This window comes from Nyctereutes procyonoides, unplaced genomic scaffold (genome assembly GCF_905146905.1).
Source record: "Nyctereutes procyonoides isolate TBG_1078 unplaced genomic scaffold, NYPRO_anot_genome, whole genome shotgun sequence".
NCBI lineage: Eukaryota > Metazoa > Chordata > Mammalia > Carnivora > Canidae > Nyctereutes > Nyctereutes procyonoides.
In genome coordinates, this window is record NW_026575126.1 from 35,696,617 (window position 1) to 35,704,198 (window position 7,582).

A 7,582-nucleotide genomic window follows, 5' to 3' on the forward strand; every position below is an offset into this window, starting at 1 on the left:
ACTATGTTCTAGGCATTGTCTAAGAGCTTTATGTGAAATAAAAACAACAGATGGGGGAAGCTCTAGACCAAGCAGAGTTGAACAAACAATTAGTGCTTTGGAAGATGGAGCTGAGGAATTAACCCAGAACTCAGCACGAGAGAGAGGGAAAAAAAAGAAATATGGAAAATATGAAAAGGCAATTACTAGACATGGAAGAGTTTGAGAAGCTCCATCCAAGAAAAGGTTCCAAAAACGGAGCAAATGGTGGAAAAGACTGAAGAGCTAATAGGGAGGAATTCACCAGAATCCTCAGACAGAAAGTGCCCTCTGAACACTGAGTAGAATAAATAACAAATCCTCACCTATCCATGTTTAGATCTGCAGAACATTGAGAATACACAAGAAAAACTTAAAAACTATCAGAGGAAAAAAAGATTTTCCATCCCATAGCTTCTGGACGTGGAGTGGGACGAGGAAGTCGGATGACTTTGAGTAATATCCCATTGGGGAAGGTTGCCCACGGTAAGAGAGGACAATTTGTGGGCATAGCTTGTATGGAAAGAAACTTAGGTGAAGATCCCAAGAATCTGGTGACTATACATCGTTTTGCATCCCCCTTCTTCTGAGCAGAGTTCTTTCCCCCACTAAACATGTGGTTCACATACATGCTTCATTCTCCTCCAAATCCTGATCCCAGTTTATTAGCCCAAGAAGGATACCCGACCTAAGGTGGCCAGTCACAATAGCTCACTCTAGGCCTTGGTTAATGGACCATGTTGGGTGAATAAGAGCCCTTCCTTGGGGTCTTTGACTTTGGGACAAGTGAGAGCAAGTCCCAGTAGTTCTCTGGAGACAAAGCTGTGAGAGATGACCTTTGGGGCTCTTGGAAGCCATGCTTCCTGCCACGTAGAATGAGGCCAGTCCAAGAGGGAATAAAGTTAACCTGTAGAGAAAAGCAGAGAGAGAGAGTGACTCCTGTCAATGTGTGAGGATCTGGTGATAGCTCTCTCTCTCTGCTCTTCCAGTCTTTTGTGAATCTTCCCTTAATTCTCCCTCTTTAATCGAACTTGTAAAACTTAACATTTCTATTATTTTCAACCAAATGAATCTTAGTTCATGAAATGAGGTTGATACTTTGTTATTCTTTAACTATTTGCATGTTTTCTTTGGGGGAAATGTTTTTGCTTGTTTATCCTCTGGGTCTTGCACATAGTTTTTTGTTTGTTTGTGTGTTTGTTTAACTATGCAGTATTCCCAAACTGAATGTCTATTCTCTGGTTTCCAATTCCCCTCCTTCTTTCCCTGTCTCTGCTAAAGGCTTTCCCATCTTTACACACACCTAAGACAAGAACCTCAATGCCATCCACTCTTCATGATTTAAACTCCCACACTCCAGCAATCTTGGATCCCCATCAATTCTACCTTTGGATACAGTTCTCAGAGCTGTCCACTCATTCAAACAGCAGCTAAGCCACCTGTGGACAGGGCCGCAAGCAACACTCATTGGCTACTGAGTGTAATTTGGAACAACTTTTCTGGAGATACATTTGGAAATATATTTCAATAATCTTTAAAATATTCATACCTTTTTTTTAAAAAAGTATTTATTTATTTGAGAGAGAGAGCAAGCAGCAGAGGGAGAGGGAAAGAGAGAATCTCAAGCAAACTCTGTGCAGAGCTCAGAGCTCAACTCGGGGCTCGATCTCATGACTCCAAGATCATGACCTGAGCCTAAATCAAGTCAGATGCTTAACTGACAGAGCCACCCTGGCGCTCCAATGTGTATACCTTTTGACCTAGCAATTGCATCGCATGGATAAGGGGGAAGTTAAAGATAAGACTTTAAAAAAAAAAACAGGGACATTTACAATAATGACCAGTTTGAAAATAAGCAGACGGATTGTTGCTTAAGATATAATGCTAAATAAGAAAGGATATGAAACACATATTCATATACAGTATTTCATTAAAAATACATGTCAAATTCGGTGAGTATGCAAAATTGGATGTAATCAGTAGGCTTCCTTTCTCCCAGGCCTCATTCTCAAACTGGCCACCCGTTGCCCTTCCCTTCTGAGGATGAGGTGGGTGAGGTTAGGAAGTGATAGCCTCAGGGTCATTTGGGGCTTTTGTCACTTCAGTGGACAGAGTGCTGAGTGCAGTATAATTTTCAACATCTTCATATTGTGTCTTTTGTGATAATATAGACTCCTCCCCCCATTATTGTTTTCCAAAATGCAACTCCACACTTAATACAATTTAATTTCCATCCCCACATGTATCACATTTGGGTAGGATTTTGCTGTATTTGTATAGGTACGCTCTAAAGTATTAAATCAAACCCCTGGGGATCCCTGGGTGGCGCAGCGGTTTGGCGCCTGCCTTTGGCCCAGGGCGCGGTCCTGGAGACCCGGGATCGAATCCCACATCGGGCTCCCGGTGCATGGAGCCTGCTTCTCCCTCTGCCTGTGTCTCTGCCTCTCTCTCTCTGTGTGACTATCATAAATAAAATAAAAAAAAATACTTGCTAAATCAAACCCCTAAGTCTTTTTTTTTAAACCCCTAAGTCTTAAATGTTTAGATAACTCTCCATTTTCCGCAATTGTAAGTGAAGCTGCGGGGAACATCTTGGCATCCACAGCTTTGTGCCAGCTGAGTCCTGCAGAATTATATCGACATGGAACCAGAAGGTTCCTGCCTTCTAGAACCTTTCGTCCTTAGTAGAGAAGAGCAGACAGAGAGACAACTCTAATGTGAGCCACAAGGTGATAAGTGCTCCCAATCCAGGCAGGGAACAGGCTGCCCGGAAGAGGGGGCATTTGGACCAAGGTTCTCAGAGAGCTGGGGAGAGGGAGCTCATCTTCCCAGTGGGCATAGAAAGTTGACCCTAGTGGGTTAGCCCCGTGGCACCTGAGAGCTGAAAAAACAGGTCTTTGCACCAGAGCAGGAGAACCTGGGCCCAGTGCGCAGGTTTCCCGTTCCTCCTTCTAGCCCCACCAGAGCTCATTCTTCTCTCAGCCCGAGGGCAGGAGCGCAGGGGTCTCTCTAGCAACCCCCCTCCCCGACCCCCCCCAGTCACCCCCCTGCAGGCGGGAGGGGCTCTTCCCTGGCAGTCCTGAGCCATATGGCAGGCTCAGAGGCGCTGAGTCCCCAGCTTCCAGCACCTCCTGCCAAACCCCAACTCCTGGGGTCAAAGGAATGTTGAGCAATCTTTGGAATTTTGAATTATGTTCAGGCCTCCTGAGCCGGGCAGGCTGCCCGTGGCCTGGAGCCCTGCGTCTTCCTGAGCAGACATCTGGGAGCGCTGGGGGACTTTTGGGTGTTTGTTTTCTCCTCCTGCTGGCGGGGCTGTAGGACACCATTGCGGTGAGGTCATGGGCCCTGCCCCGCTGTCCCGGCCCCCACCCCCGTTCGCGTGCGCGGGGCGCGGGGCGCGCAGGAGGGCTGTGGCCGCAGCGCCGCCAGGTCTCAGCCGCTGCCCGGGCCCTGCCGACGGCGTCGGGCCGCGCTGCCCGGCTTCCCGCGGCCGCAGGAACACGCGCGCCGCCCGGCTCCGGGGGCTGCAGGCCGCTGAGCAGCGTCTCGCAGATGACGGACGAAGGAGCGGAAGGCGGGCGGGGGTGCAGCGCTGCCCCCCCAGCCCGGGGGTCGTGGGGCCCCCCCAGGTCCTCCCTCCGGCCGCCTCCGCCAAGGGGAAGGAGGAGCGAACGGCTGCCCCCGGCGGTTACAGACGCCGCCCGGAGCGCCAGGGCCCGGTGACCTCACGAAGGGCGGGCGCTGCCGGGGGCGCCTACCGAGCGAGGGCCTACCGCGGCCCCGGCCCCAGCGCCACCCGCCCGCCACCAGTGACCCGGGAAACAGGCACTAGCGAGAGGCAACAACGTGGAGCTTCTCTGGGACCCGCAGCCCGGGACGAGGACTGCACAGGAGCGCGCCGCCTTCCCGGAAGCTCCCGACGGGCCCCTGACGCCTTCCTAGAAGGAACAGCAACCCCAGCTCGCCCCGCACGGCCCGGCCTCGGCTCCGCAGCCCCCAGCCCCGGGTCTCAGCGCATCCCAGTCGCTCCAGCCCCGCCCGCCCTCCTCACCTCCTCCAACTCGCCGGCCGTTCCTCGCAAGCCCGGGGCAGCAGCTCTTTCTGCCTACGGTCCTGACCCCCGACCTTTAATAAAATCACCTTTTTTTTTTTTTTTTCACCAAAGGCGTCTCAAGACTCTTTCTCGGCCGTGGGCTCCGGACCTCACCAACATTCCAAAACCACATCACAACCGGTTCTCAGATCAAACAGCCCTTCAGGGAAGCCTTCCTGACACCCCCACCCGATCGTCCTGGAATCTTTATTACGCACTTTTGTGGTACCCTGTGCCTCGCCTCCAGGCTCTTGCCTCGGTGGTTAATAAGTACTCGTGTGCTCACTTAATGGGTGTCTGTGACTCCCCCGGACAGCGTCCCCCATGAGGGCCAGGGTCCCGCCGCCGATGGCTGCTGTAGCCCAGCGCTCCACTACACCAAGCAGGACAAGACGCTCCCAGAGCCCTGTCCGCTGGTGGCCCAGCTCCCCACTCTCAGCCTCATCTACAACCCGTTAGTCAGGAGACCAAAGGGTCTTTGTTTAGTTGAACATATACTGTACGTTAACTAACTGGAAATTAAATAAAAACATTAAAACCCTCTTTGTCTGTAATCAGATCACAAGTTCCCCCCCCCCCCCCCCCGCCCCCAAGGGTGACCTGATGTGGCAAGGGTGACCTTTGCAGATCCCAGCTGTGTCAACAGCCCCAGCTGCCCCCTACTTCAGGTTCTTTGTCATTCTAGCTCTGGGGCAGGACCTGACTCAGTCTGCACACCCTCCCATTTCTTTTAGGTTGGCGTAAAGTTTGAAAGTTCCCGATGCCCATCACACCAATATTTTAACAGGATTCAGAGGCCACAGCATTACTCTTCCCATTCTACAGAAGAAACCATCCCCCAAAAGTGGCCTTCTCTAGGTCATGGCTGGGAGGTCTTGGGGTTCAGTTTCTAGTTCCAGGGGCAGGTGGGAGGAGGAGGAAAGCAGGTAAAGTGAGGGAAGCTTGGCACCCAGGAAGCAGGGGATCCAGGCCAGGCACCGGGGGCAAAACTGCAGACGTCTCAGAAGGTACTGGAAACCATATAGAACCTACATGCTCTGAAGACTGAACCAGAATCCTGCACTTTGTCAACCAGGCCGTTTTTATATTTCTAGTGTTTTCTGTGTTTATTTCCCTAATTTTCTCCCATAGCAGGAAGTAGGAAAAACTCAGGAAAGTTCCATTTGGCTCTAGCTGTGCAGAGGGGAGCCAAAGGAATGGCTTCGCATCTGTGCTTGTGCCAGAAGGGTGAAAGGGGCAGCATCCCAGGGCGAGAGAATCAAAGAAGGGAGGGGACTGGGGAGACAGGGCAGCGACCCCCACCCTGACCCCAGGCACCTGGGAAAGATCAGAAGTTCACTATATATTAAAAAAACAAAAAACAAAAACAACCCAGGACTTTCTGTCATTAAAAGAAATTGGTTACCTTTACCACCTCCCAGGGTTGCTTTGGGATCCCATCACTCACATGACAGGTATTTATTGAGTTCTAGGTGCCTGGGACGCCAAAACGAAGATCTCTGCCCTCGTGTGCCTGTGGGTCACGTCACAGGGTGTGCTAGAAGACGTGAGGTTCCCCGGGGGGGGGTTCCGGGGGCACAGTGCTTTAGGGGTGCCTCAGAGGGCTGGGGACCCAGCTGCCTGCCTGCGCGCCCTGCGGTGCCCGGCTCGGTGGTGCAGCTCAGCAGGGGGGCGGCAAGGGTGAGCCGGTCAGCAGCGGCCTCGGCCGTGGAGGGCTCCGTCCCTCTGGCTACTGTGCTGAGGCAGGACTGCCGAGGTGGTAAGGAGAGGCGGGATGTTGGCTGCAGGGAGAGACCAAAGAACTTGCTGGTAGTTTTCATGGGGGATGTGCAAGATAAAGGAGTGAGGGCTGACTCCACAGTTTGTGTGTGTTTGTCTTTTTTTTTATTGTTTAAATTTTAGATAGTTAACACATAGTGCAATACTCATTTCAGGAATAGAGTTCAGTGATTCATCACTTACATACAGCACTCAGTGCTCATCACAAATGCCCTCCTTAATGCCCGTCACCCAGCTACCCCATCCCCCCCCACCCTCCCTCCAGCAACCCTCACTTTGTTCTTCGTCATTAGGAGTCTCTTATGGCTTGTTTCCCCCTCTTCTTTTTTCTTTTTTCCTCTTTCCCATATGTTCATCTGTTTTCTTTCTTAAATTCCACATATCAGTGAGGTCATATGGTATTTGCCTTTCTCCGACTGAGTTCTTTCACTTGGCGTAATACCCTCTAGCTCCATCCATGTTATTGTAAATGGCAAGATTTCATTCTTTTTGATGGCTAAGTGATATTCCACTCCCCTCATCTTCTTTATATTCATCAGCCGACGGACACTTGGGCTCTCTCCATAGTTTGGCTATTGTTGATAATGCTGCTATAAACATAGGGGTGCATTGCACGTACCCCTTTAAATCTGTATTTTTGTATCCTTTAGGTAAATATTCAGTAGTACAATTGCTGGGTCATAGGTTAGCTCTATTTTTAACTTTTTGAGGAAACTCCATACTATTTTCCAGAGTGACTGCACCTGTTTGCACCCCCATCCACAGTGCAAGAGGGTTCCCCTTTCTTGAATCCTTGCCAGCACCTGTTGTTTCTTGTGTTGTTCATTGAAGCCATCCCGACAGGTGTGAGATGGCATTTCATCGTGGTTTTGAGTTGTATTTCCCTGATGCTGAGGATGTTGAGCATCTTTTCATGTGTCTGTTGGCCATCTATCTGGGTGTCTTCTTTGGAAAAGTATCTCTTCATGTCTTCTGCCCTTCTTAACTGGGTTTGTTTTTTGGGGGTTGAGTTTGATAAGTTCTTCACAGATTTTGGATACCAACCCTTTATCCAATGTGTCATTTGCAAATATCTTCTCCCATTCTGTAGGCTGCCACTTAGTTTTGTTGATTATTTCCTTTGCACTGTTTTTGGACTGAGATCCTGGAAGAATGGAGTTGCCATTTACTGAGATCATGTGTGTTGTCATAGCTATGACCACATACACTGGGCCGGGACCTGTGTCACCCACTTTGCACCCTGATCCCATTCCATCCTTACAACCCCAGGAGGTAGAAACTAGTCGCCTCATGCCAGAGGGAGCAACAAAGTGATCATGGTTACTCAGCATGCAAGTGCCAAAGCCTGGATGCCTTGGATGGTCAGATCCAGGAGACAGATATGCAAATGTTGTCACCAGGACTCAGGACAATAGCTCCCTCATCTTGCTTGACTTTGGCTTTGTACTCCACCCCCTTTTCCACTACACCAACCTGCCTCCAAGCTACAGAGCTCCCTAGGCCAGTTATTCTTTAAGTAATGGAGACTTCTTTTGGATGCACTTCAAAACTCCTTATTTGGGTATCTGAAATTAAGTAGGGGGTGGCCAGGACTAGGATGTTTGGGGACTTCCTCAGAGGCCTTGGGCAGACAGGTGGGCTGAGTCAGGGAGGTAACAGGTGGGAGAGAAGGCAGGGAGGCTCAGCAGCTGC